This window comes from Myxocyprinus asiaticus, chromosome 23, assembly GCF_019703515.2.
Source record: "Myxocyprinus asiaticus isolate MX2 ecotype Aquarium Trade chromosome 23, UBuf_Myxa_2, whole genome shotgun sequence".
Classification (NCBI taxonomy): Eukaryota; Metazoa; Chordata; class Actinopteri; order Cypriniformes; family Catostomidae; genus Myxocyprinus; species Myxocyprinus asiaticus.
The window spans coordinates 22,643,471-22,667,991 of record NC_059366.1 but is presented as its reverse complement, the minus strand read 5'-3'; the positions used below and the strand labels follow the sequence as shown (position 1 = coordinate 22,667,991).

The following is a 24,521-nucleotide window of genomic DNA, read 5'->3' as shown; positions in this document are numbered from 1 at the left end:
AGTAAGAATATTATTATTTATTGTATGTGGGTTAATAATCTAAGCAGTAAAGACACATATTGCATGTCTAGTGGTAGTTTTTATTTTTTATATATCACATTTCTTAAGCTTTAGAAGCATGTTAAACGTGAGAATGTGTAAACATCAACCTGATACATGTCTGACATAATCATACAGGCTCACTGAACCAAGTGTGTGTGTGTATGTGTAATATATATATATATATACACTATATTGCCAAAAGTATTCGCTCACCCATCCAAATAATTGAATTCAGGTGTTCCAATCACTTCCATGGCCACAGGTGTATAAAATGAAGCACCTAGGCATGCAGACTGCTTCTACAAACATTTGTGAAAGAATGGGCCGCTCTCAGGAGCTCAGTGAATTCCAGCGTGGTACTGTGATAGGATTCCACCTGTGCAACAAGTCCAGTCGTGAAATTTCCTCGCTACTAAATATTCCACAGTCAACTGTCAGTGCTATTATAACAAAGTGGAAGCGATTGGGAATGACAGCAACTCAGCCACGAAGTGGTAGGCCACGTAAAATGACAGAGCGGGGTCAGCGGATGCTGAGGCGCATAGTGCGCAGAGGTCGCCAACTTTCTGCAGAGTCAATCGCTACAGACCTCCAAAGTTCATGTGGCCTTCGGATTTGCTCAAGAACAGTGCGTAGAGAGCTTCATGGAATGGGTTTCCATGGCCGAGCAGCTGCATCCAAGCCATACATCACCAAGTGCAATGCAAAGCGTCGGATGCAGTGGTGTAAAGCATGCCGCCACTGGATTCTAGAGCAGTGGAGATGCGTTCTCTGGAGTGACGAATCACGCTTCTCCATCTGGCAATCTGATGGACGAGTCTGGGTTTGGCGGTTGCCAGGAGAACGGTACTTGTCTGACTGCATTGTGCCAACTGTGAAGTTTGGTGGAGGAGGGATTATGGTGTGGGGTTGTTTTTCAGGAGCTGGGCTTGGCCCCTTAGTTCCAGTGAAAGGAACTCTGAATGCTTCAGCATACCAAGAAATTTTGGACAATTCCATGCTCCCAACTTTGTGGGAACAGTTTGGGGATGGCCCTTCCTGTTCCAACATGACTGCACACCAATGCACAAAGCAAGGTCCATAAAGACATGGATGAGCGAGTTTGGTGTGGAAGAACTTGACTGGCCTGCACAGAGTCCTGACCTCAACCCGATATAGCACCTTTGGGATGAATTAGAGCGAAGACTGCGAGCCAGGCCTTCTCGTCCAACATCAGTGTCTGACCTCACAAATGCGCTTCTGGAAGAATGGTCAAAAATTCCCATAAACACACTCCTAAACCTTGTGGAAAGCCTTCCCAGAATAGTTGAAGCTGTTATAGCTGCAAAGGGTGGGCTGACGTCATATTAAACCCTATGGATTAAGAATGGGATGTCACTTAAATTCATATGCGTCTAAAGGCAGGTGAGCGAATACTTTTGGCAATATAGTGTATATATATATATATATATATATATATATATATATATATATATATATATATATATATATCACACACACACACACACACACTTAGATGGATATATATATATCCATCTATCTATACACACACACACACACACACACACACACACACACACACATATATATAAATTAGTATATCTTGATCTTTTGTTTGCTCTAAAATGGCTAAATTAAAAAGTTTTTTTTTTTTTTCAATTAAATGAATTCACCAAACTTCACTTCACTTGACTCAACAATATTAGCAATTAGATTCAAAATGCTTAATGCAAAAAGAGAAATCAAAAATTTTTTTAAATACAAATGTATTAAATATAATTCATGCTATAAAAACATCCCTGTCTTAACATGAAAGATTTTGTAACCCAATTTAATGACACAATCTTTATTTATATCATCACAATATTTACGGTGTTGCTCAAATTTATTTTGTCAGCAAAATTATACTGATTACGTATCATCCAGCCCTAAACTCATGTGAGAGAGAGTTAGAGGATCTTCATTTTGAATGAAAAAGCAAAGAGAAATGGAGATTCTACCAAAAATCCCTTAACAATGGTGCCTCTAAACAGGAATTAACTAATGGTTTGTATTCGAGAGGATTGCTTGCCATGGTGGCACCCTGCTGGCTAAAGGACAGCTAGTCACCAACTGATCTCACAGTAAGTAGAAGTGACAAAGAACCATTTGGTACCACTGACACATATGGCACTTGAATATAGAGGACTAATATTTTGATGGTCTGTGCATGTGAAGTCTTTCTTCCTTCAGAACAATACAGTTTGCTGGTATTGTGAAACAGAGAGAGAAAGAGTGCTTCCAGTATGGTTAGGCCTATCACGATAATTACGTTATCGACTTATCGTATGATATATGTACATGACCTCGATATTTTTTGCTGACCTCAATATTGCCCATTGTGTCTACATAAGAATGAATGTCACCAACATTTTAGCCAGTCGCGCTGCTTTTGTGCTCTCGTCCAATCTCTGTGTTGGATGCGGGGCTCAGGCAGCTCCTCCACACACATACATACACACACACACACACAGCGACAGGTGAAGATTACATGTTACTCAAGGCTAATAGGTGTTTAAATAGGTGTTTTTCCTGACGACTGCATAATTCCAGCCAGAAAGTTTGGAAGAATAAGTCCAAATAGACTTGGTATCAAAGCCGTATTCCACAGCTCCGGTGTGGGAAAATTTTGGCTTTAAGCCGAATGAGAGAGAAGAGCCCATTAACGTGAATGAGCCGGTATGTCGACTTTGTTTTAAAAACAGAAACAACGAAAAGTGGCAATACAACTCAGGGCTCGACATTAACGCTTGTCCGGGACAAGTGGACTTTTGCAAGGGTAAGTTAAAGTGAATTTTATTTGCCCAACCGGACAAGTTGCCTGATTGAAACATTAATAAGGAAAAAAAAATTTTTTTTGTGATTTAGCATATGCCTGTATCACTTATTTAAAAAAATGTATTAAAAAAAACAACATATCCTGTTGTTGAAAATAATCTACAGTGTCTGTAATTCTGCGCAGGATTATTGTCTTTGTATTAAATCCAGAATCTGCATGAATACAAGAAATCCGCTTTTGCGCGTCCTTCTCCGTCTCTTGTGCAGCAGCGCTTGTCGAATTTGGTGTGAACACGTGAAGTGGATGCATTTTTCTGACATGTGAATGTCATTGTACTGCGCCTGTGTTAAGAGAACGATGCGATAAAACTATCGCACCTATTTATAAACAACAAATCTGTCAACGTTGCAAGCGCGTAACGTCGGAGAGATCCAGGTTTGCAGCCTCCGTCATAAGTCATAATACAACACCTTTGACAAGAACTGCAGAAATAGCAAAAATGCTTTGTGTAATGCTACCTGCTGCAGGATAAAGAGAAACATTTAAACACCTGTTACATCTCTCATACTCATCTCTCTGGAGCTCTTTCTGACCTATACAGGTGTTTTCTGCCATGTGAATCAGTACATTTTAATATGTAATAATATAGAAACATAAAAATAAAATGGTAATATAAACATTAATATTAACAATATACATAAATGAATATATATTATCTGTCTTTAAAATACATGGGGCAGTCAAAAATAAGGTTCTCCATAATGAAAATGTAAAATCAACAATCTAAAAAAATAAATAAAAAATAAATCTTAGAACTGTAACACTATACTATATTTTTGCTTCATGTGGTTTTGAACATACCAAACATTTTGAACATCCCGTTTTCTTTATTTACTGTAAAGGTGCAATATGTAACATTTTTCATGTAATATTCACCCTTTTTTGCCAATGAGTGAACGGCTTGTAACGCAACTTAAAAAATGAGCCCTTCCCAGACTTCCTAGGTTGCCTATAAAAGCCTGTAGACTGATTTTCATGCGAAGGGAGCAGGTCGCTTTTGCTGGGAAAATCCAAAGGATGTGACGTTTATGCGCACTCCCGAGAACCTTGCCTCAGACAGTAGCTTCTCTTCCGCTATTCAACAGTGTCAACAGACAGTCTGTAACACTAGGTAACGTTATCTTAGAGATGGAATCCAGCAAACGGTCGGCTCCAAACACAACACCGACTCCCATACAAACTCTGAGTAAGCCAAAAAAAAAAAAAAAAAAATCATTTACTGAATCCCATCTGGCTAAGCGGGAACGTGATCGTGGTTGAGCGAAAACTAGAGCGAACATCGGCAGGACATTTGATTCCTGGAGGGATCTTTGTTTGGTTTTGGGGATCAGAACCGACTCTGAATTGGCATTCTTCTTATTGGACAGGTAAGCTTACGTAACTGCAAAGCATGTGAAATATAGTGCCATAAGGACTGATGTGTGTAATTTTAGCTAACTTGATCTTGCCTGCTAACGCCGATGAATTGCAAGCTACCTTGCTTCGTAACTTTCAAATAATTTCAACGATCTTCTCTTTATACTAAAAGTCAGGTATGGTGATTCACAGTAACTGAGATAAACAATGTTAATCTGTAATTATTCAGCAAGGTAAACTACAATAACAAATGAAATGAATGCTAGACAATCAATTCAAGTGCAAAAAGCTCCATTCATTAATGTAACGTATCTTGGTTATACAGAAAATATATACAATCCATTATTATAAAACAATAGCGCATCGATATATCAAAATGACAGTTGTGATGGAATCACATTAATATTGAATTGTCTCAACATATTTATAACGTACAGTCTATTTTATAAACAGCTACTGTCATCCACCAAATTTAGCTAACAGCTATTGATAAAGATGGCTAGCTAGCTAACGCTGACATAGACTATCGTATAAATTCAGTCAATGTATCATGCAAAGAAAAGTGATTACTTCAATCTACAGTCTCGCATATTCAGACCTATATCCACACTTTGTTTTAGCCCTGTTCCAGCACTGGAGAGTCAAATATAATATACAGTTTCAAAGTTTGTAGTAAAACAATCAGAACTGTGTAATTTTAATTATGCTACCTCATCTGTCATCATGATGCCGGTGAATCACGTTCAGTCTCTTTGTACGTAACATCATTGTTTTGGCCAATGCTCGCGTCCCTATGAAGTGTGTGCGCGCGATCAAGAGAAACAGGCTGCAGTTCATTTAACGGCCACAGGTGTCATTAATAACAAGGGTTTCTGAATCTTACATACTGCACCTTTAATAAATAAAATGTCAGGTCGTACAACCATCAAGTAAAAAGTAGTATCATATTTTCCTTACACCTGATTCAAAAAAAATAATTTTGAAGTAAAAGTAATTTTTACAAATACTATACATTTTTATGTCATGAATATTATGATTTTTTTGGTGGGTTGTTCCATCTGACAATTTATATCCTGCTGGGACATGCCAAATGTCCCAGCAGGTTTTTGAGAGGACATGTTAAGTGTAAAGGTGTGGGTATGTTGATTAATTTTCATATGTTGATAAATCTTCAATCTTGATAAGTTCACAGTTATGTTATTTGTCAACGACCCACATACAGTATTAAATAAGCAGGGTACTTTCTCAGGATTCGTTACAATTTTAATGCATTTTGTTAACATTAAACAGCCATTTTTATTGCTAATTTTAGAAAACACAACAGCAAAAAACAAAAAAACAAAAAAAGGTCATTTTCTTTCTGGACAAGTAATTTTTTTTTTTTACTCTGAAAAGTGAATGACCAATTTACTTGTTCGAAAGACAAGCACATCACAATGCATAATGTCGAGCCCTGTAATCTAAAAGCTCATCTAAAACAACCATTCCATCCAGTTTTCCGAGCTGGGAACAAAAAACGCAGTTGGAGAAGAAGAGGGGCCTTCCCGACTTAAATTTTTTTTGACATTCCGATTCCAATGTCTGAATATTCTTAAGAATTAAAAGTTCATTGCTCTTTGAAAGGGTGTACTTGCATTATTATGCCGTTATATTATCATTATATCAGTGGCAAAAAATGGTCTTAAAATGACAATAATATCGTTTATCGAAATTATTTATGGGACAAAAGTAGTTATCGTCATAGGCCTAAGTATGGTCTCAAAATGACATGCCAGTTTTAAATGGTGGCATGACAACAATGTGTTTGACGATTTGGTGACTTAAAGATAGATACAATTCAACTTCTGCTGAAATCAGTCTCACACAAACCAGGCCCCATTGAAATCTTGAATGCACTTTATAAAGGCTGTGAATTCTGTTAAAGCCAGGCAAGCAGGCACATATGAGCACAGAGACATATGGCACAAAGTTAAACACGGAGAGGAAAAGTCCTTAGAGAGATCAGAAAACCCACCTGAGATTTAATTTCTCACAATGAGAGAAGTACAGTGTGGGCTGTTAAATGGAAAAGCTCTGGGAGAAGATGAAGTGTGTCCATTATTAAGTGGTCAGGAGGAGCAGCAATCTGTAAAAACAAGAGATGGATCATATGATTATATTGCTCAGAATAGCACTAACACATTAGAGCAAATGCTGTCAGCTGGTGCTGGGCGGTATACCAGTTTTAATTTCCTGTATGATATGTATTTTTCAAATACCGCAATAACAGTACATAGCTGAAACAATTGCTGTATCTATTCAATGGCCAACAAAGTATATGACACTGTTCACCACGAAGAGCGCTATATAGAGTGAATTGAGAGGGGACCCCTATTAACTGCATACCCTTCTTACTAATGGTTATAACTTTATAACACAACAATTAATAACCCACAACTAACTCTCTTTAACAGGGCAAATACCATGGCACACAACAATTTGTGAAACAAACATTTTGTAACACTAATAACTGTACATTTACAAAATTACACCGCCAAACGTCATGCTGGGTACTGCTAGCTAGCCAGGTAGCGTAACAGTCTGTTAACAGCAGGGAGACGCTCCATCACTACAGTACATTCAAAAACAGAAAAGAGAGATGGAGAATGAAGAAAGAGAGACCGGAGATGCACCAGATGAACTTGTGCCCAAGAGAGGAGCTGTGTCTGCTGTTTGGAAATTGTTTGGTTTTAAAAAAAATCTGACGTAGACCAACAGACTATATATTGCAAAGTTTGTCGAGCCACTGTTGTTGCCGGTGGTGGTAACACTATCAGCTTACTCCACCTCAGCAGAAAACATGTGTTGGAATACCAGGAATGTATGTGATTACGGTCGTCGGATTCAAGGCCGTCAACCAGTAGCACCAGTGAAACAGTGAAGCCAAAGGGTCAGACTTCGCTTGTAGAGGCATTTGCTCGAGGCACTGTATATGACAGGAAAAGCAAGCAGTGGAACGACATAATGAATGCAATAACAATCCACCTATGCAAGGACACAGTACCGCTACAGACAGTCAAGAAAGACGGGTTCAGAGCAATGATTAAAACACTTGATTCAAGGTATGTGTTACCGGGACGAAAATACTTCAGCAAAACTGCTATCCCAACATTATACCAACAACACCGAAGCAAGCTGGAAGCAGAGCTACGTACAGTCACCCACTTTTCTATGACAACAGACCTGTGGTCAAGTTGCAGAGTGGAGCCATACCTCAGCATAATGGTGCACTTCATCAGTGATGACTGGGAGTTGCGCAACCACTGGCGTTTTTACTACGTTGCAGTTTGCACATTAAAATTGTTTACATTCTGCAACTGTTTCATGCATTCTGATTCCTTCATATACTGTGTCATTTTGTGGGGCCAAGCAATCCCTATAGTAATCAAAGCCTGCAGTATATGACATTACAATGTTTTTATATTCTATGTACTCCTGACAGTAAAATAAGCCACTCTAAACCTATATAAAGGCCCAGTCATGCAAAGAAAATAAATTATCATGATATACAGTGAAACTACCAGAATCTTAAAAAATAATGTGATACAGATTTTTGGACATACCACCCAGCAATACTGTCAGCTAATAATGGTAATAACTGTGGACACACCCCCATGGACTAGACTAATCTTTCGTAATCCACAGTGACATAATCTAGAACTTCAAGTGGAGTTTTCCGAGTTATCTTGAATTTTTTTTTTACCTGATATTGTCATTTCCTTAACCCTCTGGGGTCGACGGACGCGCCAGCGTGTCCTGCTGGATTTTTTCTTCATAACAGCGGAAACAACTTAAAATACTCTGTAATTTTTGGGCATACAGATAAGTGTAAAACATCATTAGAGACTATAAAGGGTCTACTTTTATTTGTGTGCACTCACAATAACAACAAAACCTTGTGCTTTTGTAAAATAAAGAAAATAAACAGGGTGCGCTCTCAGCCGTCTCTGTGAGCATCTTTCTGAAACATGTCACAAAAATGAACTGAAACTCAGCGAATATTTATCACACAAACCTGAAACATATGTCTAAAGAAAGCTTAAAATGTCTACTTTTAAATAAAACAATACAAATTTAAAACAAATATTCTCCTGCACTGTAATCTGTATGAAACATAGCGATGTACAGTTTCTCCTGGCTCAGCTCATTATCCCTAATGAGATCACACCCATGCGCAGAGGGCACTATTCATACGGTAATGTGCTGAGATGATCAATGCAAATGGTAAACGCCCCCAACAGTGCATTAAAAAGCATCAAGTTCATTCACTTTTCTGTGCGTTTGGAAGATGGCATGCTACACAGGTGAGGAAGCTCTACAGATGGTCCTGGATAGTGACGAAAAGTTCAAATTTTCCTCAGAAGAAGAGCGGGACGCCGACGAGGAACGTTTGCATTTTGAAGAGCGACTTGATCCAGCCGAGGATACAATTTCGGATGAGTAAGTCTTTGATTACATTAGTTGACATGCTATTTTATATAAACATGTACATATTTTACTAGTTGGGCTATTTCCAGACTTGCCAGCCAGTATTCAGAGTATTGAAATTTGAAATATGTCCTAATAGGCAAGTTTTAGTTACATTTAAATGTTGTTTCGGCTAAAGCAGGTATTTAAATTGTATGCTGTATGATATCAATATGATATGTAATATGATATAAAAATAATATGAATGTTTAGATTATATTTTAACTAGTGTTTATGCTGCCTCATTATCATCAACGAAGCTTGTGCTTGCAAATACACTATATTGCCAAAAGTATTCGCTCATCTGCCTTTAGACGCATATGAATTTAAGTGACATCCCATTCTTAATCCATAGGGTTTAATATGATGTCGGCCCACCCTTTGCAGCTATAACAGCTTCAACTCTTCTGGGAAGGCTTTCCACAAGGTTTAGGAGTGTGTTTATGGGAATTTTTGACCATTCTTCCAGAAGCGCATTTGTGAGGTCAGACACTGATGTTGGACGAGAAGGCCTGGCTCGCAGTCTTCGCTCTAATTCATCCCAAAGGTGCTCTATCGGGTTGAGGTCAGGACTCTGTGCAGGCCAGTCAAGTTCTTCCACACCAAACTAGCTCATCCATGTCTTTATGGACCTTGCTTTGTGCACTGGTGCGCAGTCATGTTGGAACAGGAAGGGGCCATCCCCAAACTGTTCCCACAAAGTTGGGAGCATGGAATTGTCCAAAATCTCTTGGCATGCTGAAGCATTCAGAGTTCCTTTCACTGGAACTAAGGGGCCAAGCCCAGCTTCTGAAAAAAAAAACCCAAACCATAATCCCCCCTCCACCAAACTTCACAGTTGGCACAATGCAGTCAGACAAGTACCGTTCTCCTGGCAACCGCCAAACCCAGACTCGTCCATCAGATTGCCAGATGGAGAAGCGTGATTCGCCACTCCAGAGAACGCGTCTCCACTGTTCTAGAGTCCAGTGGCGGTGTGCTTTACACCACTGCATCCGACGCTTTGCATTGCACTTGGTGATGTATGGCTTGGATGCAGCTGCTCGGCCATGGAAACCCATTCCATGAAGCTCTCTACGCACTGTTCTTGAGCTAATCTGAAGGCCACATGAACTTTGGAGGTCTGTAGCGATTGACTCTGCAGAAAGTAGTTGCATCGGCTTTAGTTGCATATGATGTGCATCTGGTCTAATACTTAATTGTGTGTGCGTGCATATTTGCATTGCTTTAACCCCTCTTTGTAAGTCCCGCCTTCTCGCACACCAATTGGTCAATTATAAGAGGCTTGCAGCAACTATTGGCCAAATTCCTGCCTGTCAATCTCTCCACAAAGTGCTGTTGTTTTCGGCAAACAGTTGCTTGACAGTAGCAGCAAATGACAGCTGAGTGGAAACAATGCCCAAACGAAAGTGCAAATTTACAGAAGATTTGCTCAAAAAATTCCCATTCTTTCGTCCAGGTCGAGATCCGTGGGAAGAAGAATGTATGACAAAGCTGGCACTTATGTGTCAGTTGCTAATAAAGGTGCAAGTGATTTAGAAGCACACTCTGCGAAGCACAAAGAGTCAGCAAAATGTGAAAGTTCATCAGGTAAATTAACTTTTTGTTTTGGACTACTTTTTGCGACCAAGTAAAATTATCACATTGCTTCATTTTCCATGGCCATTCAAAATAATAGTAATAGTAAATGAAGGTACACTCATGGCATCAAATATTTTATTTTAGTACATGGACATTCAAAAGAATGTTGGAAATTTTTTGAAACAAACACTGTTTTGAACCCTGTTATTCCACCCCCCCAATCCACCCCCCCACCCCCTCGGCAAAAAATAAAAGGTGTCCTCTTTTTGGAAAACCAGAATATGGTCGCCCTAATCATGATGATTAACGTAAATTAACATTAGCGTTATTAAGTTAATTGGCATAACGTTACACTGCTTACTGCTTCACTAGCTAGCTATTGTTAGCAGTCTGAGGTAATGTTAAAAGATACAAAGCTGAAACTGACATCCCTAGTTTGTACCCTGTGAGAGGGGAGCATGCCCCCGGACCCCCCAAGAGGGTCGGAGGTCCACCCCCCATAGTCTCACAAAATCCTGTGAGGAAACACTGCTTTTATTTAGAAGGAAGACTGTGTTATCTCTGTGTGTTACCAGCAAAGGTGACAGTGACAAGGTCCTTCCATAGACCTTATTCACAGCAGTGCTATCTTTGTTTTTTTAATGGGAATGACAACGAGGCTTTGAGGGATAGACGTACAGTCTCTTCAATGGGCTGTACTGCAGTTTAAAATGTTTTTGAATAGTTCCGCTGACACAATATTTAAAAAAATATTTTTTCAAGAACACTCAGTAGACAAAAAACTCCAGACAACATGAGTTGTGGAAAATCAAATGTGATCTAGGAGCTTTTTACAGATTTATACTGTGCGTGCCATTGAAGAGACGGTAAGTCTATCCCTCACAACCTCATTTTCATTCCTATTTAAAAATCAAAAGATGGCATATTTGGACTTACGCAAATGTACATAACAGCATTTTAATAACGCTAAATTATATAACGCTGTCAGCACACATTAGCGACGTGCACCAACCAAACCGAACTCAAAGCACTGCTGTTCTGAATATTACATACGTTATCAAAGCACGAGATGGATTTAATTTAATGTGCATCAAGCGCAAAACCTCTTTAAGAACGCTATAACACAGTATAATTATCCTAATGTGTGTTCCGAGTACGTGTAACATTCCAGATCAGAGCGACGCACATATGATACTCGTAAACATCTGCGTTCTGTATTTCAGCGTGTGCTCGAAAGTGAAACAGTGATTGGTCAGTGGAGAACTTCCATAGAGAGCGTGATTGGTCAGGTGAGGTGAAAATGGACTACGAAAGAGCTTGTGATTTGGTCCATCATCCGTAGACACAGCCTATAATGAAAATGAACAATAATATGCAACTTTATCTGGCTGATAATTTTTGTTTGAAAGCTCACTAAAATCGCAGATGCTTATGCTTAAATAACCGTGAAACGCAGAAATTGTGATCGCGATAAAAACACGATTAGCCTAATTGTGCAGCCCTAATAATGCAGGTAACATTTTGCTTGTTGTTCTGCGCAACCTTGAATCTGATACAGTCCTCTTAAACACAAGACCTCATTAAAATTGCAAATGTATGCTTCCACTTCCAACATCAGAGAACAGCAGTCTCTACAGGTGCACAATCTGTAAATGTAAATCATGCCAAAAAGCCCTGAGTCTGGATCGTGTTCCCTGTTCAACCTCTCACCTCACACACATGCATGCATAGTAAATAAACTCAAATTAGACTCCCTTCAATGAGCACTCTGCATTTCTATAGTAGCCCAGCAAGTCCCATTTGTTTACATAGGACTAATTAAGTGCACTTTAATAGAGGAGCCAAAGTGCCAACAATGAGTCCCTGTGTTGGGGATGAGGGAGAGAGAGAAAGGGAGAGGGATACCTTACTTCAAGCAATGCAGGACTAACAAACAACCTTTCTGCAGCCCTTACAAAAACTTAAGCACAGAGAGAAAGAGATGTCTTTGAAGCCAACATGGAACTAGGGCTGGGTGATATATTGAATATTAATGACATAAATCGCGATGATTTTGCAGACAATATAAAATTCCGCAATATAGTCAATATTGCAATGATTTTAATGTGCATTTGATTAGCCCATTTAGTTTCATAAAAGACGCATCAATTGGCTAATTTCACAATCCTTCAGCGCTGCACAATTAATCAAAATAGCATCAAAATGACTTTATGGTCATACACCGATCAGCCACAACATTAAAACCACCTGCCTAAAATTGTGTAGGTCCCCCTTGTGCTGCAAAAACAGAGCTAACCCGCATCTCAGAATAGCATTCTGAGATGTTATTCTTCTCACCACAATTGTACAGAGCAGTTATCTGAATTACCGTAGACTTTGTCAGTTCGAACCAGTCTGGCCATTCTCTGTTGACCTCTCTCATCAACAAGGCATTTCCATCTGCAGAACTGCCGCTCACTGAATGTTTTTTTTTTTGTTTTGTTTTTGGCACCATTCTTAGTAAATTCTAGAGACTGTTGTGTGTGAAAATCCCAGGAGATCAGCAGTTACATAAATACTCAAACCAGCCCATCTGGCACCAACAATCATTCTGATGGTTGAAGTGAAAATTAACTGAAGCTCCTGACCCATATCTGCATGATTTTATGTACTGCACTGCTGCCACATGATTGGCTGATTAGATAATCGCATGGATGATTGTTGGTGCCAGACAGGCTGGTTTTCCATTGTTTCAATGTTTTATTTATTTTGGCTATTTGTTTGTTTGTGGCTAAAAGTGAAACGGTCTGTGTTTGGTTAGTTTTTAAGAGGTTTCGAGTGTGAACTCTCAAAGCACAGCACAAGTTTTTTTATTGGCAGCAGAACATGTGCAAAACATACCAAATTTTGGATAAAAGGAATCACTTATTAGCCATATCGCAGTTCAAAATGCAAATCGCGATATTTTTCAAAATAATCACAATATGACTTTTTGTCCAAATCGTGAAGCCCTAATGTGCATATCAATGAAAATTATTACATTTCATTCTCCCTTATGTTAATTTAGTGAAAAACTGAGGGGAAACATGCCTTTATCATTTTTATTTATTTATTTATTTTTATCCCCTATTCTCCCAGTTTGGAATGCCCAATTCCCACTACTTAGTAGGTCCTCGTGGTGGTGCGGTTACTCACCTCAATCCGGGTGGCGGAGGACAAGTCTCAGTTGCCTCCGCTTCTGAGACAGTCAATCCACGCATCTTATCACATGGCTCATTGTGCATGACACTGCGGAGACTCACGCTACTCTCCATGATCCACGCACAACTTACCACGTGCCCCACTGAGAGTGAGAACCACTAATCACGACCACGAGGAGGTTACCCCATGTGACTCTACCCTCCCTAGCAATCAGACCAATTTGGTTGCTTAGGTGACCTGGCTGGAGTCACTCAGCACACCCTGGATTCGAACTCGCGACTCCAGGGGTGGTAGTCAGCGCCAATACTCACTGAGCTACCCAGGCCCCTGCCTTTATCATTTTTAAACAGGTTTTTATTCAATGCCTTTAATAAATGGAATCTACCTGGTTACAATGACTGTTTGGAAGAAATTAGGTTTTCTCAGATTAAAAAAAACATAAAAATAAAAAATAAAAACACTTTTGAGAGAAAATACATAACTATCGAGATATACACTGATGAGCCAAAACATTATGACCACCTGCCTAATATGCTGTTGGTCCTCCACGGACCAAATGCCGCCAAAACAGCGCTGACCCACCGAGGCATGGACTCTACAAGACCCCTGAAGGTGTCCTGTGGTATCTGGCAGCAAGACATTAGCAGCAGATCCTTCAAGTCCTGTAAGTTGTGAGGTGAAGCCGCCGTGGATTGGAATTGATGGTCAAGTATATCACATAGATGCTCAATTGGAATTTGGAGGCCCGGGCAACACCTTGAACTCTTCGTCATGTTCCTCAAACCATTCCCAAACAATGTGTGGAGTGTGGCAGGGCGCATTATCCTGCTGAAAGAGGCCACTGCCATCAGGGAATACCATTGCCTGAAGGGGTGTACCTGGTCTGCAACGATGTTAAGGTAGGTGGCACGTGTCAAATTGACATCCAAACAAATGGCCGGACCCAGGGTTTCAACAGCAGAACATTGCCCAGAGCATCACACACCCTCCACCAGTTTGTCGTCTTCCCACAGAGCATCCTGGTGCCATCACCTCTCCAGGTAAAAAGCACTCCAGCTCAGATGCTCATGTGCCCATTGTAGGCGCTTTCGATGGTGGACAAGGGTCATCATGGGCACTCTGACCAGTCTGCGGCTACACAGCCCCATACGCAGCAGGACGCGATGCAATGTGTGTTGTAACGCATTCCTCTGATAACCATCATTAAAATTTTCTGTGACTTGTGCCACAGTAGACCTTCTGTCGGTTCGGACCAGATGGGATAGCCTTTGCTGCCCTAGTGCATCGATGAGTCTTGGGTGCCCAACACCCTGTTGCCAGTTTGTCCCTTATCGGACCACTGTCGGTAGGTGCTCACCACTGCTGACCTGGAGCACCCCACAAGTCTTGCCGTTTCAGAGATGCTCTGGCCCATAACAATTTGGCCCTTGTCAAAGTAGCTCAGGTCTTTACTCCTGCCCATTTCTTCTGCATTTAACACAATGACTACGAGAACTGATTGTTCGCTTACCATTTAATCTACCCAGACCTTGACATGTGCCCTTGTTAGGAGATGATCAACGTTATTCGCTTCACCTATGAGTGGTCATAATGTTTTGGCTCATCAGTGTATATTGAATATTGTCAATAGGCTGAAAAATATCCAGATATAATTTTTTTTTTTTTTAGCCATTTCACCTAGCCCTTCATGAACCAAAGACAACCCCATTAACCTTCATAAATTGATGCATGTTCCTGTTCTTACTTGCTCCACCTCCGAAATGGTTCTCCTTTTTGACATCACCAAGCCCTCTTATTTTGTTCAACCTCTAACCTCCAACTACCTGATATACACTACATATGCACTTTTCACAATACAATCAATTCAGAACGGATAAAATCAAGTCCTGCGTATTTTTTTTTCTCGCTGAATATCTTTTCACTCAGAAATGTGTCACATTACACAAGTTGCAAATGGCATTTCATAAAGGTGCACTATACCTGTGCCTTATCTGTTTATAGCACAAGAACTTGAATCATGTCAAGACTCTGCTTACAGTGGACAGAGCAAAGGTTGTATCCTTAAGCAATAAAGGTCTTTAAACAGTCAACCATGCTCATTGGTTACAGGTGCTTCTCTAAGACAGAACCACTGCATTTGCAATGCAACACAGGTTGAGCAGTGTTTTCTGCCATGAGGCATTGAGACAATATCTCATCATTGGCTAAAAATCCCTCAGTCTATGAGTCTGCCAACTGGATTTCTACTCATGTTTGGTAATGATCCAGACCAAGAGGCAGAAAATCTTTCCAAAACAATATCCATGTGGATCTTGTACTACAAGCAGACTACCAATATTGGCTTAAATAACAGAGTAAGGCTGTATCCGAATGACTGTACTTTCAAAGAATGTTGCCTACTGAATTTGATGAAGTACTTTGCCTAGATCTCGACCCTTGATAAAGTACATTCTTCTTAGGTATGCAGATGATTAGAATAAATAAATTGCCATGCTTTCTACATCTGCCATGCTGACATTGTCCTTTGACTAAGGATGCAATGTTAAGTTTGAATCATTGTTAATTGGTTTTACAATTATCTGCACATTTTCCTACTATGCAACTGTATTGAGAATAAAAAGTAATATAAGTGTTGTCACGATACCAACATTTCAGTAGTTGTGAGATTTCACGGTTCTCGACACCCAATTTCGATACCACAGCAAAAATATGCTAATATGGCAATGTGCTATTGAACACACTCCTTAAACCTATTTCAAGTTAAATTTCAATGAAATAATTATTTAATATTAATATATATATATATATATGTTCCTTCGAGTGTTTCTCAATTAACTATGCATTTCTTAAGTGTTTTGAAGTAGGAACCTACTGAAATCAGTTTTTTTTTTCCAGAATTACACATTTTAAAGTTACATTTTATTTAATCAAAGTGGTGTCTAATCAAATAAATTCATAAAACTTAACAATTGAAAATAGAACAAGTATTTTTCAACATACTATTGCATTTTTAACAAACTTTTATTCAGTACAACAGTACTCTTGCTTTTGACATATTGCTTATTTATTATTATTATTACTACATCAACCCCAATTCCAAACAAAGTTGGGACAGTATGAAAAATGCGAATAAAAACAAAAAGGAGTGATTTGTAAATTATATTCAGCCTATGCTATATTGAAAGCACTACAACTACACATATATGATGCTTTACCATGTGAATTTCATTGTTTTTTGGAAAATGTACAGTAAATTTCAAATCAGTTGATTGCAACATGCTCCCAAAAAGTTGGGACAGGGGCAATTTAAGACTAATAACAATTTGACGAGTTGAGTTGAAATAAGGCAATTTGAAACAGGCAATGTTAAACAGGTAATTGTCTTATCGTACTGTATACTGTATAAGGAGCCTCCAAAACAGCATAGTCCTTCAAGAGCAATCTTGCTGTGTAAAAGGGCAAGATGAAAACAACTTTTTTTTCCTCTCTTTTTTTTGGGGGGGTTCTCCTCTTTTCTCCCCAATTTAGTATGCCCAATTCCCAATACGCTCTAGGTCCTCGTGGTGGCATAGTGACTCGCCTCAATCCAGGTGACAGTCAATCCGCACATCTTATCACGTGGCTTGTTGAGCGCGTCACTGCTGAGACGTAGCACATGGAGGCTCACGCTATTCTCCGTGGCATCCACGCACAACTCACCACGTGCCAAATCCCCCCCGAGAGCGAGAACCACATTATAGCGACCACAAGAGAGGTTAACCCAACGTGACTCTACCCACCCTAGCAACTGGGCCAACTGGTTGCTTAGGAAGCCTGACTGGAGTCACAAAAACCACTTCTGAATGTATGTGATCTCTGATCCCTCAGATGTCACTGTCTTAAAAAACATCATTCATCTGTAATTTATATCATGAACATGGGCTTGGGATAACTTTAGTAAACCTTTGTTATTCAACACCACTCACTGCCACATCCACAGATGCAAGTTAAGACTTTACTATGCAAAGCAGAAGCCCTACATCAACACTGTCCAAAAGCGCTGCCGACTTCTCTGGTCTCGGTCTAATCTTAGATGGAAAGTAGAACAGTGTAACTTTGTTTTTTGGTCAAAAGAGTCCACATTTCAAAACATTTTTGAAAAACACAGCCATCGTGTTATCCGGGCCAAAGAGGAAAAGGACATCCAAGCTGTTATTAGCGTCAGGTCCAAAAGCCGGTGTCTGTATGTGCCAGGGGTGTGTCAGTGCCCATGGCATGGGTAACTCGCAAATCTGTGAGAACACCACGAATGCAGTCATATATGTAAAACTTTTGGAGCAACGTATACTGCCATCCAGCATCATCTTTTCCAGGGATGTCCCTGCATTTTCCAGCAGGACAACTTCAAACCACATACTGCCTGGATTACAAGTGCATGGCTGTGTGAGCAGAGAGCGTGGGTGCTAGATTGTCCTGCCTGCAGTCCTGACCTGTCTCCAATTGAGAATGTGTGGCACATTATGAAGCACACCATATGGCAACGAAGACCCCGTACAATTGTGCAGCTGAAGACCTACATAAATGGATGAATGGGGAAAATTCCACTGTCCCAAACTTAAACTTGTGTCTTCAGTGCCTAAATGCTTAATAAGTGTTATTAGAACAAATGGTGATGTTTCACAGTGGAAAACACTTGACTGTCCCAACTTTGAGCGTATTGCAATCATCTGATTTGAAATTGACAGGTTAAAACATCATATAATGTGTAGTTGTAGTGCTTTCAATATAGCAAAGGGTGAATATAATTTACAAATCACTCATTTTAGCTTTTATTAGCATTTTTCATACTGTCCCAACTTTTTCAGAATTGGGGTTTTATTGTTATTATTGTTACTACTACAGTGAATATAACATTTTACTATACAGTTGTAATAAATTTGTTACATTTTTTTCAATTTCAGAAGTCAAGCTTTTATTTTTTAATCGTGCTTTTTTGACATGAGCTTTTATTTTGACAACAGTTTTTGAACGCTTCTCTTCTCCTATTAAACAGTTTGCTACATGGCCCAGTGTAATCATAAAAGAGCAAATTATGTGATTTTATTCCTATAAATATATAGTCTACATGTGCTGTGTGCTTCACAGTGGATTAGTGCTCTGCTCTGCCATCTCATACAACAAGAATTATTCTCAGTGTCTGTGGAGTTTCCAGTGTATGAACGGACGGCTCCACACATTTATTTAAAGCACGCATCCCATGCAGGCTAAGATTGCAGCCTTTTGCGGTTTAATAATCACATTAGGGCATATTACGATTTTAATTTAATGTTCGCTTCAATGTAAAGGGTGTAATAGAGCACACGCTCAAATAAGCATATGAGCATTTGAAAGCAGTTGTTGGTCAGTCAGACAGGACACTGGGACCGAACTGAGTCGGTGCTCAGTACTAGCAGTACTGCACAAACACTAGTGTCTTGATATCTTTTTTTTTATTTTAGTATCAATTTGATACCAAAGTATAAACACTTTTGACATCACTAAGCCTTATAATATTTTCACAATTGAACATGTTGGCAGATGCTTTTCTTTGGGATATATGGGCACTAACAACAATAGGATATCCGACAAATATAAAACAAATAGCCTAAATAGACTAAATATTTATAACATTTAGCCTAATGCATCCTGGGCGTAAAATGACATGCTTCAATGTAATGGGAGCGCTTGGAGTCACAGGGCAATCCTCGCTTTGCATTCAAAAGTGCATGACTGTAAGTCCGATAGTGACTGAAATTACATTTGTTGAATGTGGTGAATTTGTACACAAAAAGTTAAATAAAAAATGAATTAAGATGCAACTTTTCAGAATTTGCTGTGCGGATAGTAACTGAACGCAAAAGCACAGCGTGCCGTCAACACACTTCAATGCTCTCTGAGAAGTTGTGTCTATCACTTCATCTCTTTAAAAGCATCACTAACACTTAAAGAGAAATACTAAACTGTAATAATGAGCCTTTAAAATATACATTTTACAAGTGCACGCATGAAGCGAGCCGTAGCGACACCGGCAAAAGCAGTAATGATCCTGAATTTGTCGGAAAAACCAGCAAGGAGACTGTCTGAACATTTTGTTAATTTATAGAGAGAAATGCACCTTAGGGTTGTGCCAACAGACGATGATCTCGGGGATCGATGGTCAGAGTGATCGCCAATAGCTGATGCCTTTGACCATGTCGACGATATTTGACTCGTTTTCCCATTAATGTATTAAATTATTATTATTATTAGGCTATTATTATTATTATCAAATTAATATTACAAATAATTTGCCCATAGACACACAGATGCGCTTGAAGAAACACACTTTATTATATTATTAAGAACAGATGACAGAAAAGCCGTCTATGCGCATGTATGATGCGCTGTTTGTTCGGAGGCATGCAGTCTCGTGGAACACGCGCATCTAAAAGGTTCTCACTCTTTGTTTCTGTCTTCCGATTTTTTTTTATTTTGCAAGAACAGTATCGTCTATGAGTGCTGCAAATGACCTCAGACATCTCAGCGCAGGAGGTGCTCTGAGTTCAGTTTGATTTATTTCCACAGAGCAGTTCATTGTGACCACAACTCTGCAGCCTATATATCTGTGATTAAAACATAAAATAATACAAAAACACATTCACCTCGAACCATGATTTATATTTCAGTGATTATTATCATCACTATAATTATTATTTTTACATTTATAATTGGTTTTATGTCTTCAGTTGGGTAAGTAATTTTCCGCCTGCATGTTTAGACGGATACTTGCCTGATGGTAAATGGAAAGATGTATATAAATATTATTCTTTTATCACTTCATTATTTTAATTGCTTTTTCGTTTCATTTGGAGTGCAATTTGAATATAGAAATGTATATGATTTAAGTTTTTCGTTTTTAAATAAATTTAATTTTCAATGCAAAATCACTAAAGCAAGAATATTCACCGATCCCTCAGCCCAGGGGTTGCTGATGTAATTGGATACTGCAATATATCGTGAAGGAGGGAACAAAACGAATTTATTCACACAAATGTTGTATTTTCCCGGACAATGAAATACCTGACCGGTAGAGAATGCACAGATGAAGTAGGTTCTCTGCCAGAGATGTTGACAACTGTTGTAAAACCATCTTTCAAAAAAGTTGAACAACACACATTTTAATTGCACTTATTTATTTTTTTCCAGTTTCATTTGAATTTTTAGTTAAAATAAATAAAAAAATTAAGTTCTTAAATTTAAATCAAGGTGTCTTGTTTTGTGTAGGCTTAACCCTAACCCTGCTTAATGAAAATTACCCCATAGTACCACCTTGCATCCAACCAGCGGTGTTTGTCGGTTTCCTGTGGGGTTTTTTTCTGACCGACCAACCAACCAATCAAAGCTTGGTCGACCAAGACTCTTTTCATCGACTAACCTTTGGTCGACTATCAGGGGGCAGCCCTAGAAAAAAAGTGTCCACTGGTTGCAAAAATTTGAATCTCCGCAGATGCAGTAGGTTATCCATATATTGGTCACCTTCTGCATCATGTACACTGCCTGGCCAAAAAAAAAAAAAAAAAAAAGTCGCCATTTGGATTTAAATAATGGTTATGATCTGGGGTTGCTTCAATTGGTCAGGTCTAGGCTCAGCAACTTTATACAGTAATAAAATGAAGTCAGCATCAAGAATGACCAGGTTACCCATCAATAGATTTTTTCTTCTATGACGCACGGGCATATTCCAGGATGACAATGCCAAGATTCATCGGGCTCAAATTGTGAAAGAGGGGTTCAGGGAGCATGATGAATCATTTTCACGCATGAATTGGCCACCACAGAGTCCTGACCTTAACCCCATTGAAAGTCTTTGGGATGTGCTGGAGAAGACTTTACGGAGTGGTTTGACTCTCCCGTCGTCAATACCGCCTTTAGCTTTGATTACGGCGTGCATTCGTTGTGGTATTGTTTCGACAACCTTATGCAACGTCACAACATTTATTTCCATCCAGAGTTGCATTAATTTTTGGCCGAGATCTTGTATTGACAACGGGAGAGTCGAACCACTCTGTAAAGTCTTGTCCAGCACATCCTAAAGACTTTCAATGGGGTTAAGGTCAGGACTTTATGTTGGCCAATTCATGTGTGAAAATGATTCCTCATGCTCCCTGAACCACTTTTCACATTTGAGCCAGATGAATCTTGGCACTGTCATCCTGGAATATGCCCGTGCCATCAGGGAAGAAAAAATTCATTAATGGGATAACCTGGTCATTCAGTACATTCAGGTACTCATTTTATTGTCGCATAATATTGCTGATCCTAGACCTGACCAACTTAAGCAACCCCAGATCATAACCATTATTTAAATCTGAATGACGACTTTTTTTAGTTGGCTAGGCAGTGTATTTTAATACTGAGTTTTCTGACATCCTATTCATTTGACATATTTCCTTCGCCCACAATGTAGCAGGAAAAGCACACATATTAGGACAGAGGGTAAAATAGACATTAATAAAAGAGAAGAAAACGGACAAAGAAAAACACTGTAGTGGTTAAATTATGCACAGACCAGAGGGAGAGAAACTGTGGAGGATTTCTTAAAGGATTGGCTAATTCTTGTACACAAATGCTTGTTTCTGTGGCTCTGATGACAGTGTAATAAAACATGCATGTAGCTGAACAGAGAGGAAGAGGCCAGTAAACAGAGAAGCTCATCATGCTTTTCTCCCTCCTGTGGAGTGCTGCGAGGGAGAAAGAGAGCAAGTGAGAGAAAGCGCATTAGTGGGAGAGCTGCTCGTTGCAGATCCTGTTGTTTATATGGCAGGCTGCCTCCACACTGCTCTCATTCAGACTGAAACAAAGCTAGATCAGCCGAGAGGCTCCGCTAGGACACGAACTTCAAAATAGGGACAGAGAGGGAGAAGGACAGTGGATGAGAAAGGGGGAGGAGAGAGAGAGAAGCTGTACCAATGGAGTAGAAGACATGGCTCAGAAGGAAGCAAAGTCTAGCAAAATAGGAAAAGAATTAAAAACTATATAGCAGGACAGATGTGCACTTACAACACAGATAAGTCGTAACTCTGTATATGCACTGACAGAGGTTGCATCCAGCAGACATCAGGATCTACTCATCGTATCAGTATTCAGTGCAGCAGGCAGTATTTGCTTTTTTTTTTTTTTTCCCCTCGGGAGAATTTGCTTGAATTAATCGTGTGTAACAGTTTTCATAATCTGTTCATGTTTTATATAAAAACAATAGGGACAAATAATCCACATCTGTTTATAACATACGTAACTGTGCTGTATATACTGTAAATAAGCAGCTGTTGTAAAACAATATGCCTGTTGTATTCCATTGATTTATTAAATGTTAGTGACTGTCTATCTGTGGATATTTCATATATTTTTAACACTCTTTGCTATGCACCAATTATCTGGTTCAGTGACTACATGTTTTTACTACAAAAGTGATTAAACATTATTGTGGGCATGTGAGGAGTTGCATTTGACAGCAGTCTAGAATTTGTTAGAACAATAATGTTATGATGGGACAGAATATTTCAACTGGTTGCATAAAGTGCTTTGTAAAGGCAAATTACTCTGAATTTTAAAATGCTTCTACTGTCTCATTGACTGATGTTTTCATCTGTTTGTGTAAGCATGTGTTTTGGTGTGCAGCCTGTTTGATCGCACAACAGGCCGTCATCGGTTATGTATAAACTGTAATTAGTTCTACAACAATAGAGAAAACACTACTTAAATTCTGTAAATTGTGAACAGGTTATTTTTTATATTTGTATACACATGTATGTGTGTGCATACAAATTATGTTTATTTACAAAAAACCTAAATAAATACAAACCAACTGAAAATCAGGTAGTTTTAGAAAAGGCCCTATGTTTTAGGGTCTATATAGAGAAATGCACATTAGGGTTGTGCCAACAGACTTCTGTTCTGCAGAAGAAAGGAAGTCATACACATCTGGGATGGCATGAGGGTGAGTAAATGATGAGAGAATTTTCATTTTTGGGTAAACTCTCTCTTTAAAGTGATAGCTCAGCCATAATTTAATATTCTGTCATCAGTTCTCTACCCTCATGTTGTTCCAAACCAGTGTGATGCTTTATATTATGTGGAACACAAAATATGTTAAACAGAATGTTAGGGACTGACAGTCTCAGTCACCATTCACTTTCTACATATACATATATATATATATATCATTCACTGAAAGTAAATAGTGACTCAGGCAAACATTCTGTCTAAAATCTCCTTATTGTGTTGCATGAAAGAAAGTCATACGGGTTTGGAACAACATAATGGTGAATGATGGAATTTCCATTAATAATAATAATAATAATTCTGTAGCACATGTTCAATGTATATTATGTAATGGAATATAGGGGAGTAAACGTCTATTATGTAATTTGTGAAAGTAATGAGTTACTCACTACTTGAGTACTCTTAATTGAATACTTTCTTACTCAAGTAATTATTTATGTTAGTACTTTTACATCTACTTGAGTAATTTTTTTTTTTTTTAAGTAATTGTACTTGAGTACAGTTTTTGGCTACTCTACCCACCTCTGAATCTATTAGACCTCATTTTATATCAACAGTGGCAATTGTAGTTAAAGTTTCAAAATGAGTTACAGCTAGTACTTATTTTTTCATAAATACTATATTATTATTATTATTACTATTATTTAAGACTAGCTACACTGACCTAACCATGGTAATGAGGAGCCTTTCCTCCTGTGTAATATATACAGGTGCATCTCAATAAATTAGAATGTCGTGGAAAAGTTCATTTATTTCAGTAATTCAACTCAAATTGTGAAACTCGTGTATTAAATAAATTCAATGCACACAGACTGAAGTAGTTTAAGTCTTTGGTTCTTTTAATTGTGATGATTTTGGCTCACATTTAACAAAAACCCACCAATTAACTATCTCAAAAAATTAGAATACATCATAAGAC

At 38.8% G+C, this 24,521-nt stretch overlaps 1 protein-coding gene across 4 annotated transcripts in view; it reads right to left on the bottom strand.

Moving 5' to 3' along the window:
* The window catches only part of LOC127414193 (bifunctional heparan sulfate N-deacetylase/N-sulfotransferase 2-like), a 238,230-nt gene that overhangs the window by 177,816 nt on the left and 35,893 nt on the right, over positions 1-24,521 (bottom strand). For 3 of the 4 annotated variants that reach the window (XM_051652018.1, XM_051652017.1, XM_051652016.1), the window contains exon 2: positions 6,291-6,401. The exons of the other annotated variant lie outside the window; for it this stretch is intronic. The gene's annotated coding sequence lies outside the window, so the exon portion shown is untranslated. The remainder of the gene's footprint in view (positions 1-6,290; positions 6,402-24,521) is intronic. 4 annotated transcript variants of the gene reach the window in all.